A 24,814-nucleotide genomic window follows, 5' to 3' on the forward strand; every position below is an offset into this window, starting at 1 on the left:
TCCGTAGAAAATTTGATGAAAAGTTCTTGAAAATTAAAAGCTATTGTACCCAAGGATTGTAGCCATTGGACTTCTAGTACAACGTCAGCACCTCCCATTGGAATGGAAAGAATTGGGCTAGTCAATACATATTCTCCCATGGATAGCTTGATATTATGGCACTTTCCAGAGCAATTTATTGTTCCTCCATTTGCAATCATCACTTGACACTCTGATGTTGGATATAGGAAGCAATTCAATTCTTTTGCTACCCTACAATGAATAAAATTGTGGGTGCTTCCTGAATCAATCAACACTATTACCTTTTTCTTCTTGATTTGTCCTTCTATCTCGATGGTTTGAGGAGTGGTAATTCCCGCCAATGCATTACAAGATATGGTCAGATTTATTTGTTCTTCATCTAGGCTTTGGTCCTGGAGTATATCTTCTTCTTTTGACCTTTCTTGCTCCTTTTCTTCTTCCTCTTCACAATCTATGTAGAATAATTTCTTCTCAGCACACTTATGACCTTTAGTGTATTTGCTATCACAACTGTAACAAAGCCCTTTTGCTCTTTTTTCTTCCAATTGTTGTGGTGTCAACCTTATAGGTTGTGGAAGACTAGGGGCAACAACACTTCCGTCTTTATAGTTATGAGTGGTATGCTTCCTGGTTGCCATAATTTTTCTTTCCATTTTTCTTGCTAACCTGAATGCCTTCTGTAATGAATTAGGTTCCCAAAGGTGAACATCATGTTGGATATTATCCTTTAAAGACCCTATGAACACATCAATCCTATGCTCCTCTAGAATATCTTTTACCCTTATGTTCAATTTTTGGAACTCCTTAATGTGCTCCATTACTGAACCATTTTGTTTGAGACTTATCAATTGGCTAAAAAAAGTGTTGCTTTTTGTATTTTCATAATGTGCTATCAATTCTTCCGTAAAAATTGCCCAAATGATAAATTGTTTACGAGAGCAAAGCCATTGATACCATACAAACTGATTTGGTTCCAAATATACAGTTGCCATACGTACCTTTTGTGCGTTTTGCACATTATTGAGATCGAAGAATTGCTCCATCTGTAATATCCATGTGGCGGGATCCTTGCCATCAAACTTCCTCATATCGATTTTTGGAATATGGTGATTCTTCGATCCAACATTAGCGTCTATGGAATCATGATTAACATTTCTTTTGTTCTCATCATGAGTTTCCTTTACTACCTTTTCACCATTAGTGACCCTTTCTTGTAGCAACTTCTTCAATTCTTCCATGTCTATCTTCAAATCTATCTTCAAATCTGCCATGTCTCTCTTCAAATCTATCTTCGAATCATCCATCTTAGCTTCCATGCCCTTTATCTTAGATTCCACACCACTTATCTTAGCTTCTGTTAGCTTTTGTGAGCGTGACATTTGTTGCACTTGTTCTTGTAATTTTGATATATCATGTAGCATTTCTTCCTCTTCTTCATGAGTCATGCTAGAGCTTTCTAGTTCCTTACTAGGTGTTTGCATTTTCTTTCCTCGGGGCATCAGTTACCAATAATAATGCTTTACTATGCCCTTTGAATTTCGTTAAACCAAGCTTACACAAAAATTTAAAAAAAAACTACACACCTTTTTTCACTTTATAGAAGCCTGATATTGAATCTGATGTATCTTTGTAATTTCGGATCATCCAGTTCTGAAATTGCTACCTGTAGTAGCCTTCTGCATCCTCTTTCCAATGCCACAACTCTGAGCCAAATTGGATTCTCCAAGGAAGAGTTATGTGAAATCTCCCACAGTGACTTGCTTTTAGACTGGTTCAGTAGAGCGAACTTGTACGACGTACCACGAGTCACTGTTTCAACCTTTCAATCTGAAAAACACACACAAGAAACTACAGTCACCAGTTTGATCCAAATTGGATTCTCCAAGAAAGAGTTATGCACAATCCCCCAAGATGACCTGATTATAGACCTTTCCAGAAGAGCGAAGTTGTATGAAGTGCCACGTGTACAATTTTCAATAATTGGTTCTAAAAATTATATAAAAGAAACTACAATCCGTCCTCTTTCTGTACGTTCTTATGAAATTTCAATCCGATCCCAGAGAGAAAGTTATGACGATTTTCCCCAGGTCACCTGTTTTGAATGTAATTCAGGAGTATGCAAAAAGACCAACTTCCTCAGATCATATCTCCATAAATATCGCGCGCAAAGCTCTGAAATTCAGACCCAAGGTTCAGCGCGACTTCTTCTCAAATGGGTTTTTCTTGCGACTTCTGAAACGTCACAGAAAAAAAGTTATAGCGAAAATGCCACGATGATCTGTTTGGAGCAGAGAAACCCTAGAATCCAAAGCTCTGATACCAAATGTTATGAAACCAGCTCAAGAAAAGATAGAAAAGATAGATCAACGCCTTAGAATTCAGCCTCTTCGAGGGGGCAACCTCCTTTAAATTACATAAATGAACAATTCTTGGATGATACAAATGACAAAACCTCCTTTCTATATATAGGAGTCTAAGGAGTCACAATATAATCCAGCCGACCTAACAATAATAATATAAAGCCACAAAAATAACAATAGAGGGATTCTGTGGGGCACAGAAATAACAATATGGGGGTAATAGGGGCACAAAAATATAAATAAGGGGTATAACTACAATAGTAATGGGGTAATCACTAGTATTATAGGGACCCAACAAAAGGTCAGGTCGAGTATGGGTTAGATATAGAAGTTTTCCTACAAGTTGACGGTATAAGGTAGCATCAACTTTAGGAGAAATACAAGTGACTGAAAGTTTGACTCCAGACTGGAAGGGAGAAGGGGCTGGCTTACAGTCTTCCATGTGAAAATGGCATAGAATATCACAGGCATACTTGGACTGGGAAAGAGAAATACCCTCCTTGGATTGCAAGACTTGAAGACCGAGAAAATAATGTAAGTGTCCTAAGTCTGTCATTTCAAATTTCTTTTTAAGGCTAGAATTCACATGGTTTATAAGGTTGGGATCACTACCGGTAAGGATAAGATCATCAACATAAAGAACAAGAATGATAAGAGACTTGCCCACTTTCTTGGTGTAGACAGTGTTGTCAGAATGACACCTAGAAAAGCCAGATTCTAAAAGAAAGCTATCCATTTTGGCATACCAAGCTCGAGGAGCTTGCTTGAGACCATAAAGGGATTTCTTAAGCCGACATACAAGGCTGGAGTCTATTTGTATAAAGCCAATAGGTTGTTCCATATATATTTCTTCATGCAAGTCCCCATGCAAGAAGGCAGATTTAACATCCCTCTGAGGGACTTCCCATTTGAACGAGGCAGCAAGGGAAAGAGCAAGGCGGATAGAGTTAATTTTGGCAACAGGGGAGAAGGTTTCAGTGTAGTCAATGCCTTCAACCTGTGAAAAACCTTTAGCAACAAGATGAGCTTTATGTTTATCAACTTTCCCATCTGGTCCATACTTGGTTTTGTAAACCCATTTGCATCTAACAAGTTTTCGTCCCTTTGGTAGAGGAACAAGATCCCATGTATCATTTGCCAATAATGAATGATATTCTTCATTCATAGCTGCTTCCTAATCTGGATGGCCTGAAGCTTCTGCAAAGGTGTCAAGATCATAATTTACTGGAGCTTGAGCCAATAAAGAAGAGGCTCTGTCAAACTGAGAACGTGTGCGCCGCTGATCTGTAGGATCACCGGCAAGATCACCTGCTGCATCTCGAGTAGCACGAACCCATTTTGGAAGCTCAGGAGCTGAAGGAGGATCCTGAGATGGTGGGGGAGGATTTTCATACTCACTTTCATCATCTGAAGAAGAAATGTTTTCAAGAGTAGAAGAGATAGGGAGAGGTGGCACATCCGCCGGACTAGGCTCGCAAGCCAATATATTTTCATCAAATTTTACATCTCTTCTAATGATAACATTTTTGGACTTAAATGGAATAAGTATATAGCCTTTGACATCTTCAGAATACCCAACAAAAGTACATTTTTCACTCTTAGGTTCTAAAGCTTTATGCTTTTCATCTGGAATATGGGCCCACGCTTCACTTCCAAAAACACGAAAGTGACTTACATCTGGTTTGATTAAGCTCCATGCTTCTTCTGGAGTGATATTCTTTAAAGCCTTAGTAGGAGTGCGATTTATTATGTAATTTTCACAGTTAATTGCTTCTTCCCAAAAACTAAGACCAAGTCCTTTAGATTGCAGCATACAATTAGCCATTTCCTTTAAGGTGCGATTCTTCCTTTCAGCTACACCATTTTGTTGTGGAGTATATGGAACAGTATGTTGCATTTGAATTCCATTCTCAGTGCAAAATTTGATGAATGTGTTTTTAACATATTCTCCGCCATTATCAGATCTTAGCTTAAGAATTTGATGTCCAGATTGTTTTTCAACAAAGGCCTTGAAGGCCAAAAATGTGTTAAATACTTCACTCTTGAGTTTTAAGAAGTATACCCAAGTGCGTCTCGAGAAATCATCAATGAAAGTTAAGAAATACTTGCAGCCAGAGAATGAAACAACTGGAATTCGACCACATAAATCACTATGCACAAGTTGTAAAGGGGCTAAGGCGTGCCAAGAGGCACGTTTTTCAAAACTGTCCCGATGATGTTTTCCGAGTACACATCCGGAACAAACACCATCTTTGCAAGATACCATAGGAAGACCTGTCACCATATTTTCTTTACATAGATGCTGAAGGGAGCGATAATTTAAGTGACCAAATCGCTCATGCCAAAGTTTTCTCACTTCATCGTTATGAGCAACAAATACTGAGGGAAGATTTGATGACCCAAAGTTGTGAAACTTATACAACTTTGTAGAATCATCAGCAATGCCAGTAGCTAAAATATGTTTAAGATCTCTTAGGTCCTTGATTACAACATCATGAGGTGAAAATTCAACGATTTTACCTTCACCCGAATGAGTTATCTGATATACAGATAGAAGGTTGCAGCATAAGGTTGGAACACATAATACATCATTAAACTGACCATTGTCTAGATGAATAGTTCTAGTCCCTACAACACTAAGAGATCTATCATCACCAACATATATATTTTTGGTGTTACAATCATTTAAAGAAGAAAACATGGCTTTGTTTTTGGCCATGTGATAAGAAGCTCCAGAATCAATGAACCACTCATGAGAATGAGAAGAATAAGATACATTTAGTGCATATCCAGACTGAGATGCTTGACAACCACGTGCAGAAAGTGCCATTCCTGAAGATGAAGTTGAAGTTGAAGATTGCTCCAAATGGATGTTATGTTTCTTCATCGCTGCTTCCAAGGCTTCCATCTTCTTAAAGCATTTGGATTCTAAGTGGACATCTCGATTACAAAAGCTGCAATGTCTATCAGTCTTCTTCCATTTGTTTTTATTTGTCTTATCATTTTGTTGAAATGAGTTTTCATTTTGAGGCTGAGATTTCTTAGGACCCTTGTTTGGTTTAGGACCATTCTTTGTAGGATATGACTTCTTAGGATTCTTTGAATTTGGTTGCTGCTAGGCAGCTAACTCTTTCTTGGAAGAGTTTCCAATATTAAGAAGACCAAGGTGTAAGAGTTTTTCTTGTTCTCTTATTAAAGAATCACAAAAAGAGTCAAAGGAAGGGGACTTGTAGTCTGTTCCTTGAGAAATGAAGGCTTCTCTTGTAGAATGGAAGGTGGAAACAAACACAGAGTAGGCTGGTCCCAACTTAATAAGAATGAAATAGATAAGGTTACTATCTTATTTCTTAACCTTAACACCTTCCAAGAGATATTTAAGGGTCTTGAACTTGGACAAGAAATATTCAATGCAAGAAAAATTATTAGGGTCCAATGTAAGCAACTCATTTTCAAGTTGATGGGCTCTAAGTTCATTTTTAATCCCAAAAACTTTATTGATTTGTTTTATTGCTTCATCAGGAGTATCAAGTTCTGCAATATGGAATCTAAGATCTGGAGAAATAGACATCCCTATCAATCCATGTGCTTGATTTTGCCTATTTTCCCATTTAGCAGCCTTATCTTCATCCTTCAGTTTATTTTCTTGGCCCAAGGCTATTCTGTAGAGACCTTTACTTCTAAGTAAATCCTCAATGTAGGACAACCATTGGAAGTAGTTGGTGCTGTCAAGGGTAAATTGGTATTGAATTTCCATTCAACGCAAACTGAAGCTAAAGATGCTGAAACTAGTTGTTCCAATGGATAGATCTCGAAAAATTAGGCTGGTTTAAAAAAAACGGTTCTGAAAACGGCTTCCGGATGAAGAAGATATGGCTTTTTGAAGAAAATTTGATGAAGTCACCGATGAAGTGTGGGAATGTGCGGAAATGAAAAATCCACCCTCACAAAAAGGAGATTTGAACCCATGACCTCTACTCTCATAAATTAACTCGTACCAAGTGAGCTATACAAATTTTTTTTGAGAGAGGGGGGGGGGGGGTTGATGCTTTGGGTTGCGTGCTTGCTTTGAGAAGGCTTTTTTTCCCTACAAAACAAAAAACACAAAACCCAACACGGACATACAAAAAAAAAACTAACCTTGTGGCTCGAAGTTAGCTTTAGCTGAAAAAGCTAAATATTTTCAAAAATGAACCTTGTGGCTCAAAGTTAGCTTTAGCCGGAACTAAATATTTTCCTCAATGTTTCTGATTTTCCGAGATCACACTAAGGCGCAGCGGAAAAGAGCATACGCATGAGAAAAATCCTTCCTTTTTGTTTCTGATTTGCCCAAATCGCATAGAGTCGCAGGGCAAAGTGTTGGCATTATGGCTAAAGTGTTGTCCTTGATGGCAACCCATTCAGGTGACAGGTCACTGTACTTCAAGTCAGCAGCAGAAGTTGATGATCAGCTATCAAATATTGAAGGAAATAAGGAGGACGCAGGTATACCTTACAGAAAGTGCGTACCTGCAGGTACACCATGCAGAAGCTGCGTCCAGAGACGCAGGCCAGCCGTTCAGGAGGTGCGTCCACCCAGTGCACACATTTTAAGGCAGAGAAAAGCACACGTGGGGGTTTCTTGTGTTTTACTCTTGGTATCTAGCCGACGGTATTGCGTTATTGTGGTGTCGGCTCGTGGTATTGTTCCATGATTTGAGGAGGAGCTTGCCTATATAAAGCAAAGGAGATCATTTGGTTAAGGCATGTCTTTGGTTGAATATCTTATTGGGTGAGATCTGGTCTAGATCTAAAAGGCGAATCTACTGAAGGACTGAGATCTCTTTGGCGCAAGATCAGATCTGTAGAATTGACTGTTTGGGTTACACTTAAAGTCTTGAAATCATTCATATCCGTAGAGACGCAGGTACAGTGAAAGGAAAGCGCGCCGGGACGCAGTGCAGAATCTGGAGACCTGCGTGCGGACGTTGTACAGACGAAGCTCAGGTGCGTCTAGGACGCAGTTCAGTAACTGGATATCTGCGTGGGGACGCAGAACAGAATAAGGTTCAGGTGCGTCTCTGAAGCAACAGGACGCGGCGCGATAGTGTTTTTGGGTGCGTCTCTGCAGCAACAGGACGCGGCGCGATAGTGTTTTTGGGTGCGTCCCTGAAACAACAGGACGCAGAGCAATTGAAGGAACAGTGCGTGGGCACGCAGCGCAGCAGAAGGATCTCTGCGGGTGGTCGCAGGGAAGCAGAAGGATAACTGCGTCTGGTCGCAGGCCACGGAAGGGAAAACTGCGTCTCTGTCTTAAGATGTTCTGTTGATTAAATTTCTCTGTTGATAAGGTGTTCTGGGTTAGTTCTGTTATTGCTAATCTGATATCTGTAGTGGACTATAACTGTTATGTACTTGTTGATCATTTGATGCTTTATGAAAAGAATTAGGGGGTTGTAGCTCCCTTCCAGGAGTAGACTGGAAAACGAGAGAGAGAGAGAGTTGTAGCTCTCTGCAGGTTGCAGCCTGCGTACTGGTAAAGGACTGCACTAGTACAAAATCATTGTAAAAGAAGTTTCCAATTTGAAAGAAGATAGAGACATATTGCAGCAGGTGGTTTTCACCCACATTGGGTTTCCACCTTACATCTTGTGTTCTTTGGTGTGACTATCTGTTTTCTTTGTTCATGCTCATTATTTTATGGTACTGACATGCAAAAATAATTCAAAGATCAAATAAGGAAGATTTATTAAATTGCTAGATAATACTGATTCACCCCCCCTCTCAGTATTATTTCCAACAATTGGTATCAGAGCAGGTCCTTCAGAGAAGCTTGATCGCTTGAAGGTAGATCATTCATCATGAGCAACTACGAGAGAGAAGCATCAATCAGGCCACCGGTTTTTGATGGGACAAACTTCAATTATTGGAAGGTAAGAGTTACTGCATATCTTCAATCTCTTGGTACAGAAGTTTGGGACATTGTAGAAACAGGCTATGCTTTTCCTTCAGCTACTCCTACAGATCCAGCTGAGAAAAAGAAGTATGAAACAAATGCAAAAGCAGTCAGTACTCTATTAGGAAGTATATCCCAAACGGAATTCATGAAGGTAATGCACTTCAAATCAGCAAAAGAGATATGGGACAAAATGGTCACGAGCTATGAAGGAGATGAACAGGTAAAGCGAGCTAAACTTCAAACTCTCAGGATTCAGTATGAGACTCTCAAGATGTATAATGATGAAAGTGTGGCTAATTATTTTCTTCGGGTAGATGAGATTGTTAATTGTATGAAAAATTTGGGTGAAGAAATAAAAGAGGCTATAGTAGTTGAAAAGATTCTAAGATCATTATCCCCCAAGTTTGAATCTAAAGTATGTGCAATAGAAGAAAAGGAAAATCTCTGAATTCTCACTATGTCTCAGCTACATGGAATTCTAACTGCTTATGAAATGAGAAAGGGAGGTCCATCAGACAGAAGGGAAGCTGCTTTCAAGGCATCAGGCAAAGAAGATTACTATGAAGCAAGCCATGTTCCAGAAGAAGAGGAAGAAGAATCAAATTTTGTCAGAAATCTTCAAAGGGGTTCTGGAAGGTTCAGAGGTAAGCTACCTTTCGAATGCTTTGCTTGTGGAAGAGTAGGTCATTATGCTGCAAAATGTCCTTATAAGGATAAAGGAAAGGAACCTGCTAGATGGAACAAGAAACAAAGTGCAAATAAGAAAAGCTACTACACCCATGAAGATAGTGATGGTCTATCAAACAGTGATGAAGATGAACGAGGTAATGAATATAAGTTATTAATGGCATTTGAAGATGATGATTATATGGATGCTATAGATGTGGATAACCTTTATGATGAAATCACTAGACTCAAGAGATGTATAGAAGAAAAGAATGTGATCATTGATACTCTACAATTTCAAATTGATGAAAAGGAAAAACATCTTGAAAAACTAGAAGGAGAAATTGTTGGTCTTAGAAAAGAAATTGAGAAAACAAAAGCTATTAATCTTAAGTTTGTCAAAGGATCTGAAACTTTGGATAAGATTATCAATGTGCAGCGGTCTCCTCTAAACAAGACAGGTCTGGGCTACAATGGAGAAACCTCTCAAGCATCCACCTCAAAGAGTTATCTTGATGCAGCAAGAAGAAATGAGCAAAAGAACAATGAAGATCATCAAGTAAAGCAGGGACGAATTACAAACAGAAACTATCAAGGGCAATCCATCTTAAGGGTGAACCAGCCACAGGTAAAATCTTCTCAATTTGGTCCAAGAATAGATGAAAATAGAAATTACAATCAGTTGGCTGGTAGATTCGATAACCACAGAAGTTTCTTCAATGGACAATGCTTTTCTTGTCATAACTTTGGTCACAAAGCATCTCAATGTGTTGCATATAAAACAATCATGACTAGGGAAGCTCAAAAACAAAGAAGTATGACAGGGATTACAAAAAGGACCTATAACAACTTTTCGGTTCTTGAAAATGAAGTCGAATGTTCTATTTGCAATAACTTTGGTCATGAAGAATCTGAATGCAGGAGCAGGTTTCAGCAGAAAAAGGAGCAAGCCTCAAGCACCAAAACATGGAGAATAAAGGAACCTCAAACAGAAAGATGTGGAATAGCATTTTATGCAGAGGGACAGGAAAATCTATGGTACATTGACAGTGGATGTTCGAAGCATATGACAGGTGATAAAGAAAAACTTGAATCTTATTCTGCTCTAGAAAAGGGAAAGAAAGTCTCTTTTGGAAATGATACTCCTGCAACTATAAAAGGAAAAGGCATTGCTCAGTTAAAAGAAAAGGTCAAAGCTGGAAATGTTTTGTATGTTGATGGATTGAAGCATAATCTTCTAAGTGTCAGCCAGATGTGTGATCAAAGAACCGAGGTTATTTTCAGATCGAATGGATGTCTTGTTCGTGATCTTGATACAGGTAAAACAGTACTCAAAGGCAAAAGAACTCCAAATAATCTGTACATATTTGAAGAAGGACAACAACAATGCTATTTGAGCAAGGATGAAGAGCACTGGTTATGGCATCGAAGGTTGGGACATCTAAGCTTCTCACAAATAAGGAAAGCATGCAAATATCAGGCAGTTCGCGATCTTCCAGATATCAAAATTCCTGACAACACCATATGCAGATCATGTCAGTTTGGAAAACAAACCAGAACTAACTTTCTAGAGAAAGAAGGATCAGCTAGCATGCCTCTTGAGCTAGTACATACAGATACATGTGGTCCATTCAGGAAAAGAACACCTAGAGGAGAGGAATACTTGATATTATTTATTGACGATTTCTCCAGGTTTGTCTGGTTAGGACTTATGAAGCACAAAGATGAAGCATTCGAAAAATTCAAATCCTTCAAAGCCTTGGTTGAAAATGAATCAGGTCACAAAATTAAGTGCCTCAGATCCGACAGAGGTGGGGAATTTACTTCAAATGAATTTTTCGATTTCTGTGATGAACATGGGATAAGGAGAGAATTCTCTATAGCTAGAACTCCTCAGCAAAATGGAGTTGTTGAAAGAATGAACAGAACAATCCAACAAATGGCTCGTGCTATGCTTGATGAATCAGGAACTCCCGCAACTTTCTGGGGTGAAGCTGCACATGCTGCGGTTGTTATTCTCAACAAAACAAATGTCCGGGTGAACAGCACTCAAACTCCTCATGAGCTTTGGAGTGGCAAGACTCCTTCGGTAAAGAACTTCAAAATCTTTGGGAGCAAATGCTATATCAAGAATACTGATGAGCGGCTTGGCAAACTTGAACCTAGAGCAGATGAAGGCATTCTTCTTGGTTACTCTCCATATAGCAAAGCATACAAGTGCTACAATAAAAGACTTGGCAGAATTGTTGACAGCATTGATGTAGTGGTTGATGAGAAGGGATACATTCCTAGGCAAGTCCATCATGAAGACATCGAAGAAGATGAAGGCTACCCTCAAAGACAGAATGATGAAGAAGAAGAACCTCAAGAAGAGCCAGAGGAGCAAACAAGAATAGAAGAAAAGACTCCATCCAGATATGTTCAGAAGAATCATCCAGAATCTCAGATTATGGGGCAGAAAGAAGCAGGTGTACAAACAAGAAGAACAGTTGCAGAAGCCTCAAGCTATTTGGCATTACTCTTCTCTACTGAACCACAAAATGTGAAAGAAGCATGCAAAGATGAATGTTGGGTGAAAGCAATGGATGAAGAACTTGAGCAAATCGAAAAGAACAACACTTGGGAGCTGGTTCCTAGACCAAAGGATAAGAATGTTATCGGAAAAAAATGGGTCTTCAAAAATAAATTGAATGAAAATGGAGAAGTAATTAGAAATAAAGCTAGACTTGTTTGTAAAGGGTATGCGCAGTAAGAAGGAATAGATTTTGAAGAAAATTTTGCTCCTGTTGCAAGACTTGAGGCTATCCGAATGTTCCTTGCTCTCTCAAGTTTTCAAAACTTCAAAGTATTTCAAATGGACGTGAAATCAGCCTTTCTGAATGGAGACTTGGAAGAAGAAGTGTACATTGAACAGCCAGATGGGTTCATTCTTGGAAATGATCCAAATCTTGTATGCAGATTGAAAAAGGCTCTCTATGGTCTCAAACAAGCTCCAAGGGCTTGGTACTACCGGTTGGACAAATATCTTCATCAACAAGGTTTTTCAAACGGTTCAGCAGATAGCAATCTGTATATAAAAGTTGAAAATGACAAATTGCTAATACTTGTTGTGTATGTAGATGACATTATTTTTGGCAGCAATGAAGAAGCTATGAGTCAAAGCTTTGCCTCGGTCATGCAGAAAGAATTTGAAATGTCCTTGCTAGGAGAACTGACATATTTCCTTGGTTTGCAAATCCAACAAAAAGAAGGAGGAATCTTTTTATCTCAAACCAAGTATCTCAAACAAATTTTGAAGAAATATGGCATGGAAGATGCAAAACCAGTATGTACACCCATGGTCACAGGATGTAGTCTCAGTGCAAATGATGAATCTGCAGCAGTACATCAACCAACCTACAGATCTATGATTGGAAGTTTACTATATTTGATAGGTACCCGACCGGACATCATGCATGCAGTTGGAATAGTTGGAAGATTTCAGGCAAATCCGAAGGAGACTCATCTTCAGGCAGTGAAGAGAATTTTCAAATATCTTCAAGGGACTCAAAATTATGGCTTATGGTATCCTAGAGATACAGATCTTACTCTTCATGCTTATACAGATGCAGATTGGGCCGGAAGCGTGGATGACAGGAAAAGCACAAGTGGTGGTGCGTTCTTTATGGGTTCTAGACTGGTATCTTGGTTCAGCAAGAAACAGAGTTCGATTGCCTTGTCTACAGCTGAAGCGGAATATGTTGCTGCTGCATCTTGTTGCACCCAACTTCTTTGGATGATGCAGACTTTGCAGGATTTTCAAATCACTTGTACACCACCTATCCCCATCTTATGTGATAACACAAGTGCAATCAGCATCTCAAAGAATCCGGTTATGCATTCAAAAACCAAGCACATACCAATCAAGTATCATTTTCTCCGGGAACAAGTGCTTGAACAGAAGGTCAAGTTGGAGTATGTTCCTTCTAAGGAACAAGTTGCTGATATTCTCACCAAACCATTGCCCAGGGACACTTTTGAGTACCTCAGGCAAAAGCTGGGGGTTGTTGATGCATCATCTTATTGTTGAACCTTTTCTGATTGATGGTATAGGTTCAGGGGGAGCATATAATGCATCGTTGGCATTATGGAGGATGGTCAGAAGGAGATCTTGGAAATAGCTGCAATATGTCTCTATCTCTTTCATGGAGGATTATGGTTCTTTGTTACAGATCTGGTTCAGGGGGAGCATGATCTTAGGGGGAGCATAACCCTTTGCCCTTGATGTCAAAGGGGGAGAATGAAGCTGAAGTTTGTGAGGTTGCCATCAAGTCCAAAGGGGGAGATTGTTGGCATTATGGCTAAAGTGTTGTCCTTGATGGCAACCCATTCAGGTGACAGGTCACTGTACTTCAAGTCAGCAGCAGAAGTTGATGATCAACTATCAAATATTGAAGGAAATAAGGAGGACGCAGGTATACCTTACAGAAAGTGCGTACCTGCAGGTACACCATGCAGAAGCCGCGTCCAGAGACGCAGGCCAGCCGTTCAGGAGGTGCGTCCACCCAGTGCACACATTTTAAGGCAGAGAAAAGCACACGTGGGGGTTTCTTGTGTTTTACTCTTGGTATCTAGCCGACGGTATTGCGTTATTGTGGTGTCGGCTCGTGGTATTGTTCCATGATTTGAGGAGGAGCTTGCCTATATAAAGCAAAGGAGATCATTTGGTTAAGGCATGTCTTTGGTTGAATATCTTATTGGGTGAGATCTGGTCTAGATCTAAAAGGCGAATCTACTGAAGGACTGAGATCTCTTTGGCGCAAGATCAGATCTGTAGATCTGACTGTTTGGGTTACACTTAAAGTCTTGAAATCATTCATATCCGTAGAGACGCAGGTACAGTGAAAGGAAAGCGCGCCGGGACGCAGTGCAGAATCTGGAGACCTGCGTGCGGATGCTGTACAGACGAAGCTCAGGTGCGTCCAGGACGCAGTTCAGTAACTGGATATCTGCGTGGGGACGCAGAACAGAATAAGGTTCTGGTGCGTCTCTGAAGCAACAGGACGCGACGCGATAGTGTTTTTGGGTGCGTCTCTGCAGCAACAGGACGCGGCGCGATAGTGTTTTTGGGTGCGTCCCTGAAACAACAGGACGCAGAGCAATTGAAGGAACAGTGCGTGGGCACGCAGCGTAGCAGAAGGATCTCTGCGGGTGGTCGCAGGGAAGCAGAAGGATAATTGCGTCTGGTCGCAGGACACGGAAGGGAAAACTGTGTCTCTGTCTTAAGATGTTCTGTTGATTAAATTTCTCTGTTGATAAGGTGTTCTGGGTTAGTTCTGTTATTGCTGATCTGATATCTGTAGTGGACTGTAACTGTTATGTACTTGTTGATCATTTGATGCTTTATGAAAAGAAGTAGGGGGTTGTAGCTCCCTTCCAGGAGTAGACTGAGAGAGAGAGAGAGTTGTAGCTCTCTGCAGGTTGCAGCTTGCGTACTGGTAAAGGACTGCACCAGTACAAAATCATTGTAAAAGAAGTTTCTAATTTGAAAGAAGATAGAGACATATTGCAGCAGGTGGTTTTCACCCACATTGGGTTTCCACCTTACATCTTGTGTTCTTTGGTGTGACTATCTGTTTTCTTTGTTCATGCTCATTATTTTATGGTACTGACATGCAAAAATAATTCAAAGTCAAATAAGGAAGATTTATTAAATTGCTAGATAATACTGATTCACCCCCCCTCTCAGTATTATTTCCAACACAAAGAGCATACGCAGAAATGAAAAGTATAGATCCAGTAATAAAAAAGGCTAAATAATCCAAAACCGAAATAAATAGAGAGAAAATAACTGTAAACTGCAAATAAACACTGTATACCTCCAGATCTTAAAAATGACGCAGCTAGGGCTACCAGAAACCTTTTCGCGTGAAACGAAAGGGGTTCCTCACTGGAATAGATGCTCACAACACAACAGAGCAGTCCTCTCGGCCCGAAAGAAGTCAAAAACAGTAGATATAGAAAACGACAGTCGGATGCAGTTCTACTGGCTTCAGATTTGGATCACCAATGGACGCGGCCCTCAAATAGCTATGATACCATGTAGGAATTTACAGGGTAAGTTCCTCAGACAGAACACTAAAGGACACCGCTCACAACCAGATCGCAGATCAATACACCAGTATTTTTGACGTGGTTAAAACCCTCAAAGAGGGAAACAGTCCACGACCTGAGCCAACGCGGCCACTTTAGGCAATTTATTAATAAAAGAATGAAAATTTACATAAGCTTCTCTCATAGATGGATTACACTACAAATGACCCTCCATGCACTTTAAATAGAAATCATGGACCAATCGGGTGTCAAGCCACGGATCAAGTGTCAGTAATACCGAGGAGAGAATGAACCGTTGGATCACTACATATCGTGACCGTTGGATTGTATGTTACAAAATGTACATAGTAAAGAAACACACTTTACCTAACCCTATACTAGACCAAGTTGTACTTAACTATCTCTTATGTGTCAGAATATCCTAACATCTCGAGTCTGTAACTGTTGGAAGCATTAATAAAGAGAAGTTTTATCATAATTATGTGTATCTTTTCCTGTTTTATATATTATTGGGTATAATTTGCAAGTTTACTATTTATTTTCTGCGTGAACTCATATGAATGTGTTGTATAAACAAATATAACGTAAGGCATCCATTTATGCAAAGATAACTAACTGGTGTAGGAAGATAAGTAAGATCTCAGGTGCGACTGAGGGAAATAGTGTAGAGCGCTGCTCCAGTAGTGCGGAAGCCCCACAGTCTTGGGTTAGGGCTACACAAAGGCAAGTATAACAGGGTGCGAGGGACAGGGAAGTGCGCGAAGTAACCTATGTGAAGGATTGAAAGTTAGACCGAACCAACTCCTCAAACATCTCAAGGGCGTGGAAACCTGGTTCTAGCACCCCCCCATACTACTTCGGGTGGGACCTCAGTCCGCGGTCTGCGAATTGTTTTTGAAAGGGCGAGTAGTACAGGGATTTGCTTGGCTAACTAACTCCAAACCTGGGTCAAGCCCCAACAAGCCAACAAATGATGACTGCATGAAGAGCCTGGATATACTAAAAGAGAAATTGGCCTCCGCGCTAATCCTGGTCTTCCCAAAATGGGGTGTGAAGTTTCATGTCCATGTTGATGCGTCATGTCTAGCACTGGGAGCGGTACTAACACAAGAGGGTGGAGAGGTCTTTGATCACCTTATCGCGTTCACAAGCAAGTTGTCTAAAGCAGAAAAGAACTATTCCATAACTAAACGTGAGGGGTTGGCTATGGTGCACGCGTTCCAAAAATACTGACACTATTTGCTAGGGGGACACATCAAGATGTATACAGACCATTCCATGCTAAAATAATTGGTCAATAAGCTTGTGTTGGGGGGCGCATATGCAGGTGGCTCTTATTGTTCCAAGAATATGATTTTGAGGTCGTTGTGAAGCTTGGACGCCTGAACGCGGGACCCGATCACTTGTCGTTAATTGAGACGGGAGAGGAACCTACTAGTTTGGAGGAAGGATTACCTGACGCATAACTCTTTACTGTGCGCATAGCGGGCGAAGACTTTGAAGATATAATCCAATTTCTGACAATGGGGACTGCGCCGAAAGAATCCTCCATCCAACAGAAGAAGGAACTAGTGGTGCATGCGGCTGATTTTTCTGTCATCGTTGGGCACCTATATAAGATGAGAAATGACGAGATATTGCGAAGGCATGTACCTGAATTTGAACGAAGTCAGATCCTCACCGAAGCACATGGGGGTGTTGCAGGAGTACACTATGCAGGGTGAGCGCCTGTGCAAAAGGTTCTTCGCATAGGTTTGTGATGGCCAACCCTTCATCAGGATTCAAAAGCACACTGTAAGGCTTGTGATATATGTCAAAGAACAGGTAAACCATCACAAAGGGATGAGATGCCTTTGAATCTGCAAATGACGTTGCAGCCCTTTGAAAAGTGGGCATTCAACTTTGTAGGACCTATCAAACCTCAAGGCAATCAACTTTGTAGGACCTATCAAACCTCAAGGGAAGACAGGTGCAAGATACATTATCACCGTGACAAAGTACTTGACTCATTGGGCAGAAGCGCAGTCAGTCAAAGACTACACAGCTGCCATGGCTGCGAAGTTTTTTTTAAACATGTATTGAATTGATTTGGATGTCCAAAAGTCTTGATGAGCGACTAAAATACACATTTCCTAAACGAAACAATCAGTGCGCTAACATAAGAGTTTCAGGTGTATCATAAAAAAAGTACACCATATCACCCACAAGCCAATGGATAGTAGAAGTATTTAACAAAATACTAGAGACTACGCTGACCAAAGTATGCAATGTGTAGTAGAGTGATTGGGACCTACGCGTACCTGCAGTACTATGGGCTTATAGGACAACATGAAAGAAACTGACGGGACAGACACCTTTCCAGTTCATTTATGACATGGAGGTTATCATGCCAATGGAGTATATTGTGCCTAGTCTACGCATAGCAGTGCTCACAGGTATGATAGACCGCGAAGCCCTGGAACCGAGGCTCACGTAGTTGGAAGAACTTGAAGAGGAATAGTTCCTGGCTACCTTCCATCAGCAGGTACAAAAGTAGTGCGATAAGGCCTAGCATGATCGCCATATTAAGTTGCACACCTTGAAAGTAAATGATTTAGTGTTACTGTATGACAGTAAGTTTGATCAATTCCCGGGAAAGTTTAGAATGCATTGGCTAGGAACATGCATTGTCAAGGAGGTCATAGACAGAGGTGCGGTACAACTGGTAAAGCTAAATGGGGAAGCTTTCCTAGGAAGAGTAAATGCCAGTCGATTAAAGCCCTACATGGGTGGCCCGACTATCTGACTAGCCGGTAGAAGCACAGTCTTCACGCTCCAAGTAGCCGACGAAGGGGCATGGTTATAAATAGAGGCATGGGACACAGGAATGGATACAAGGAAGAAGTTCTGACACCGCGGTCTCAGGATAATAGGTACAGGAGATTCAACAGGTAGCTGCTTAGTGCATTGTTGACCTTGCAGCAGTTCGAACAGAGTTGGAGGGACTCTGCATGAAGATCTCCGCACCAACAGACTGACTCGAGGGTGAGTCATGATGTTTGTGTTAGGGGCCTGTTGGGCATGGAATACCCCCCAAGACATGTTTTGGGGCTTAAAGCCCAAGTTTTGACCAAGTCCTTTGTAAAGACTCCGCGATTTGTGGGTGTGGAGTGCGAAGTCATAATAGAGCCACAGGGTTGTCCGCCCTTGTTTTTGTAATATAATGTCACTTGAAAGATCTACCCATGGTTAAATAGAAGGAGGTTCTAAGTGTAGAAAATATAAATGAATAGAATAGAAGCAGGATGAGTCTAAGGGATTAAGTCAAAGTGTAATTTGTGTCTTTGGGTTGTAGAGTAGGAGAAGGCTTTGCAACTGTGTGCGTAGAGGCCTAGTAGTCCGCACCTAAGTGCGTAGACACTTGTAGCTGAGTGTGCAAGGCAGGTTGAGTATGTTACCATTGGAAGCATTAATAAAGAGAAGTTTTATCATATTTTTGTGTATCTTTTCCTGTTTTATGTATTATTGGGTATAATTTGGAAGTTTAATATCTATTTTTTGTGTGAATTCATATGAATGTGCTATATAAATAAATATAACGTAAGGCACCCATTTACGTGAAAATAACTAACTAGTGTACGAATATAAGTAAGATCTCAAGTGCGACTTAGGGAAATAGTGCAGAGCGCTGCTCCAGGAGTGCAGAGGCCCCACAGCCCCAGGTTAGGGCTATGTAAAAGCAAGTATATCAGGGCGCGAGGGACAGGGAAGTGCGCGAAATAACCTGCGTGAAGGGACTGACAGTTGGACCAAACCAACCCCTCAGACATCTCAAGTGTGTGGAAACCTTGTTCCAGCACCCCCCATACTACTTCGGGTGAGATCTCAGACCGCACTCAGTGGACTGTTGCCGAAATGGCCAATAGTACAGGGATTTACTTGGCTAACTAACTTCGAACTTGGGTTAGGCCCCAAAAAGCCAACATGTAGCTTCATATTAAGTTTCGTTAATTCGGGGATACTCATTTGATAAGGGGCTTTTGACATAGTGGAATCTCCTAGAATTATATCTATAGTAAAATCAATGTCTTGCTTGGGTGGTAACCTCAAAATCTCTTCTGGAAACACATAAAAAAAATCTTGAATCATCAGAATACTTTCTAAGGTAGTTGTTTTAACTTTGGAGTTAGTATACCCTACTCGAACGACATAAATCTGGTAACCTTTTCTAATACATTTTCCTAGTTGAGAGGTTGTAATTGGTCACAATTTCACAGATCTCCTTACTGATATTTCTTCTCTAATGTCCTCCTAAATAAGATACCTTATGGTTTTTTCCTTGGAATTTACCAAATATTAATGTCCTTCTAACCATTCCATACAGATTAAGATATCATACGATCCTAAGGGTAACACATTTAAGTTTACATTAATTTGCTGGTATGCAATCTCAATGAGACAATTTTCTAGTTTAGTTGACACCGTTCTTTTTTCCCTAGTGGCCACTTGTACCAACCAAGGATTTTAAATTTATGTCTGTAGATGACACATTTCTATTAACTTGGGACTGATCTAAATTAGGTTTTCTCTGAGATCAATCAAAATAGATACAACATGGTTAAATAATTTACCTTCAAACTCGACCATAGTAGGTTGGTATTTGGTTTGATAGTCTTCTAGTGAAACATTGATTTTGGGTATACTCCTCGCCACCTCGCCAATGGTAGAAGCTCCCTGAATATTAGCAGTTTTCTTTATTCTAGTGTAGTGGGGGAAATTTTTATAATAATGAGGCTCCCCACAACCCAACATTGTAATGGAGACCTTTGTGACAGACTAGCCTCTAGTTTACTTGACACTTCTACCTACTTAGGCTCATTTAGTGATCAAAATTTCTATTGATTTTCCCTGGGGTTTTATTTTTCTGTCTCTTGTACAGATTCTTGGTGTTTCTGATTTTTGCACTTTTAGTGCTCTAGGAATTTTTCTGCCCCTTCTTACTTAACCAACTCTTACTGCCTTCTCCTTTTTGCTTCATCTATTGATAGTAGATCCGTTCCTTCTAGATGACCTCATTCATGGTCTTAGGATTATCAAATTCCAAACATTGCTTCATAAACACAATCAAGCTACTCATAAAACACTACACCTTGTCTTTTTCCTCCCATATGTAAGGCAAATATTTGAGTAAAGATGTGAATTTAGTCACAAATTCATCCATAGAAAGTTATCCTAATCATAGGTCGTGGAATTCCTTTGCCTTATCATCATATAAACGTTTAGTCAAATATTTCTCTGTAAAATGTTTCTGAAATTCTCCCCAAGTGACTTCTTGCTCATTAATTCTGTGAAAAACTTTAACCTCTTCCCACCATAGGGTGGCTTTCCTTTGAAGCTAATGAATTTCTAATCTTGCTTTCAGGTCACCCTCATACTCATAAATTTGAAAATACTTATTCATATTGATTAGACATGCCTCAATGGCTTCCTCTGTTTCATCATCAAATTTTGGGGGCTTAATTTTCTTGAATCCACCTTGCAACTTTGTTTTTTGTTTCTTGTTTTTCCTATGGTCTGAGGCATTACCAAATTCCTCCTCTTTTTCGCCTTTATCTCCTTCTATTCCCTAGGTATGACTCATTTCCAACATATTTTCACCTCTCTGCCTTTGCCCCTCGTCCTTGTTTTCATGATCGGGGCTCGATATGGAGTTCCTATGATTTTTCAATGAGAGAGACTTTTCAAGATTCGTTCCCGATCTCGCATCAGTCTCTCATTATTAGCTTGTAAATGAGCCATCTTAGCCTTTCGCTATTGGATTGTCTCTAATATCATAACGGGTGGAATTTTGGTGTTCTTCTCCCAATTGGACCCACATTTCTGGATTAGCTCCCATGATTGGTGTGGGACTCGATGCTACAAATGGTCTTAGTGGCAGTATACTTCCAACTCCTTTGTTCATTATGGTTCCTCTTTGAACATAAACATATTGCTGATGTGTTTCCCAAATAAGCCACAATATTGCAATGTGGCTCTAATACCGCTTGTAACACCCATCACTTCAATTTTTTTTTTTCATATTCAAATAACCTTTCACTCTTGATTAATCAATTTAATAAGTCCTTCATCATTTAAGGGAGTCTATATATATTTACACTTTGACTTACCTATTAGGTCACATCATCATACTCGTTACTTTTATATTCTCTTGTCAATGTTTATGTTTGGTATAATATATAATGTTTCAACATGGTGATTTCATTTGGTATGGATATTACTCTTAATTCATAATGCACTGTAGGTATTAATCATGATTTTCATGATGGTGGAGCTCATGCCCTTGCTAGGGTAAGTTAGACCTTGGAGTTAGTGCTCTTAATTCATCGTAAGGGAGTTTCTGGAGAGTTCTGTGGTAGGTGGAACTTAATACGGTAACATATTTCTACCGCTCCTCCGTTGGATTCACTCATGATCAGATGACAGAGGAATGTGGAGGGTAGTTTTGGGGTAACCTCCCTACTCCCTTGGTGGATCTCCAACTCATTTTCACCCTTGCTCACCTGGAGTATCTCTGCAACATCATACAACCCTACTCTCCATTCCAGTGTCTCAATATCTTCGTTTCCTCAATGTCAGGTACCTTTAATTTTAGGTTGTGATTTTTATTCTTATTATTCATGTAGGTAGGGCTCTGAAGCTTACTTATGATGCTAAATAGGGTTTTTACTCACATAAATAGGATGATCATGCACCATTGATGATAGCTAACCCCGTCGGGCACTCTCTGCAATGGATACCCATCAGTAAGGTTGCATGAGGATACTATATGAAAGTGAGTCTTTATTTGTATAAATTCACATGTTTAGGGTTTCTGTAGAAAACTTATGGTTTCCTTTTGGTTTTCTATGGATGCAAGTGAAGATTCATGCAACGGGAAAGCCTCGTGGGTGTGGGAAGCACTCCAAGTTTCTAGGATCTTCACAGCGTGACTCTTTCTTCAATTTAACAAGTTCCCATTTGAGATTTAGCTTATTATTAAACAATCCCGTGATAGAGATCAAGGTTTCAAAGAATTACCCTCTTTTTTTAAGCTATGGGTTTTGAAACCCTCTTATTTACTGTACAAGGATATGTTTAAAAATACAACACTATGTTGTATCGAGGTTCAAATTATAGAATATATATGTATTTTTTTTTTTGTATTCTTTTTTGAAGTCTAGTCGAAGTGCTAAAAAATGGCCATACTGTGAATGTCAATATTTCGCAAAATTTTTATTTTATGATTCTGGTTAAATACTTAGTACAAGGGTTTCTTCTCTATAATTAGTATTGGTGCAAATTTTGGTTGTTATTATCAAAAGAAATACTGAATGATGTTTTTATTAGTATTTCTCATCCGTTTTTCGTTAAGTTGCTCAGTTATTGCTCTTGGTTGTATATTCTTCAAAATATATATATATATATATATATATATATATATATATATATATATATATATATATATATATATATATATATATAATTTTGATGTTAAATATAGTTTTTTTTTTTTTTTCGAAACCCTTCCATCACTGTATAAATTACTCAAACCATAGGACTACTTACAGGGTTGCTAGGTTGACCTGGCTAGGCCTTACGACTAACTTGGGCTTACATTTTCTCCTCAGTTTCAGGGTTCCAACACTATAAATTTCCATTTTACCTAACAGAAACCAGTTTCTAGTTACAATCATATTCTTATGTTATAGTTATAATTTAACAACAAAAGTTTGTTCTCTTTTTGTTTTGGAAAGTATTATGAGAACCTCTAACCTCCCCTTAGAGTCTTCCAGTTCCTCTCATCTTAGTATTCTGAGAGTATCATTCACCCATCAAAATCTGTGTATATTTTATTATACAATACTCAAAGAACATTAATGGTAACTGTTGTATGAACTATTCATTTCCACGGGAGTCAGTTCTGTAGTTTTATCTAGATTATACATTGTGGATGCAATATATATAATATATATAGACACAGACACACACACACACTTAAACAGTCCCGATTTTAAATGTAATTGCAAACATGAAACAAGAAAGAAAAAGTTTGTTTTCCAATTTCTTGATGTATCTTTCTGGTAGTTCTGCCTATAGAGAAAAGATAATATATATACTATCATTGCTTTAAAGCTTCATTACTTCATTCATAATTTTCAACTCAAAAGGGTACATATATGTACATCATATCTTTCAGAACATAACCACTCACAATTTAAGTTTCAATTTATAATTATCTGGAAAAGTTTAAACTGCCAAAGAATCAAATTTGAAAATAGATTTCTCCACCCAACTAGTGAGATTGGAAATTATGTCTAATCTCTCCCTGAGCCTCTTTACTTTCTAAAGTAGTTGACTATCAGTACTCTGTTCATAGGCCTCAAGACTCATGTTCCAACCCAGAACTTTGAATCTTCAGGGCTTCCAATGGCTCCTATCCATCTCAAGAATATATTGTAGCAATGTCTTGCTTAACCTTGCAACGTCCTACTCAAGATTATCCTCACTCCTTTCTTGCCTCTAGCCTCTCCTCTCTCCTTTTTTTTGAGATTTTTTCCAAATCTCTGTAGGAGGAGGTTATAACTATCATAACTACTATGGAAACTAAATATTTATCTTTTTATATTCTTTTCCTCTAATTCCATGACTTTCCACCATAAAAAATAAAAATAAAAAATAAAAAAACTTTAAATATCTAAGGTTTCTTTACTAAAATATCTTTGCTAGACTTCACCTAGTCTAGAATTTACCAAGTCTTGCATCATAAAAGTAAAGAACCAATATTTACATGACCAGGGGGTGTAACAAGTTCATATTCTTGGAGCAATGTCATTGCTTCTATTTTTCCTCATTCAAATATTGTGCCCATGCTGATTATAAAATCTTTATTATTAGTATGATTTCTATCTAAAATTTGAAAAAAAATTCACCTGAATACCTTACAGATTTTTACATATTTATCTTTCATTCTTCCACCTTATTGATACAATTTTCTTATAATTATGGTTTCATTTCCCTCATTTTATGAATACAATCTAAAACCTTCTCTTTCAGTTTTGAGTGATGATTATTCCAGTAAGTGTCAAACCAAAGATCAAATTTTCTTCAAGATGTGCTTGGTATTTTCTTTTTATAGCCACGGAAATATCAAGGGACAAAAATTAATACTGTGTATGAAAACCATCCATATCAAGACAAATGACGATAATTATGATCAAGATTTTGTTGAAGGGATCCTATGAGCCTCTACAAGATCTTAATTATTTATATAGGAGAAACTATTTGAATAAAAACCATATGGGTATGAATTTGGTTGCTTATATGATGAAGGGAATTGAGATAAGATTTCCCTAATTCAAAATTCAATATTTGAATCGATACATACTCCATTAGATGTGGTAAATATAGAAGGAATTGAATGTATAAGGTTTATTTAATGACTTAATGAAATCATGTGAAATTTAATGGAAATTTATTTTATAATTTGTTATGATTGCATAACCATGGTAGTCAGGAATGTAATTCTATTATAAGAGATGGATTCCAAAAAAAATTAGCCATGTGTGATACCATGTTGTGGTTTTATCACGGGGTCTTCACCGGGGGGTAAATATCATGCCACATGCATTCATATTGGAAGATATATATTGAGGAAAAAATGACATAATATACTGAGCATATAATAGGGGGTAAAGGGTTTTTGTATTGGTAGGTATAAAAA

At 38.9% G+C, this 24,814-nt stretch overlaps 1 long non-coding RNA gene across 1 annotated transcript; it reads left to right on the top strand.

The window, feature by feature from the left end:
- The first annotated feature begins 21,331 nt into the window (after window positions 1-21,331).
- LOC149191657 (uncharacterized) lies at window positions 21,332-22,256 on the top strand. The gene is made up of 3 exons (XR_016254835.1): window positions 21,332-21,690; window positions 21,794-21,886; window positions 21,976-22,256. It is a non-coding gene; the product is annotated as an uncharacterized LOC149191657 (long non-coding RNA).
- The last annotated feature ends 2,558 nt before the right edge of the window (window positions 22,257-24,814 follow it).

The sequence above is a fragment of the Pinus tabuliformis genome, chromosome 2_2, assembly GCF_031772625.1.
Source record: "Pinus tabuliformis cultivar Carrire ecotype Pingquan chromosome 2_2, CPIR1, whole genome shotgun sequence".
Taxonomy (NCBI): Eukaryota; Viridiplantae; Streptophyta; class Pinopsida; order Pinales; family Pinaceae; genus Pinus; species Pinus tabuliformis.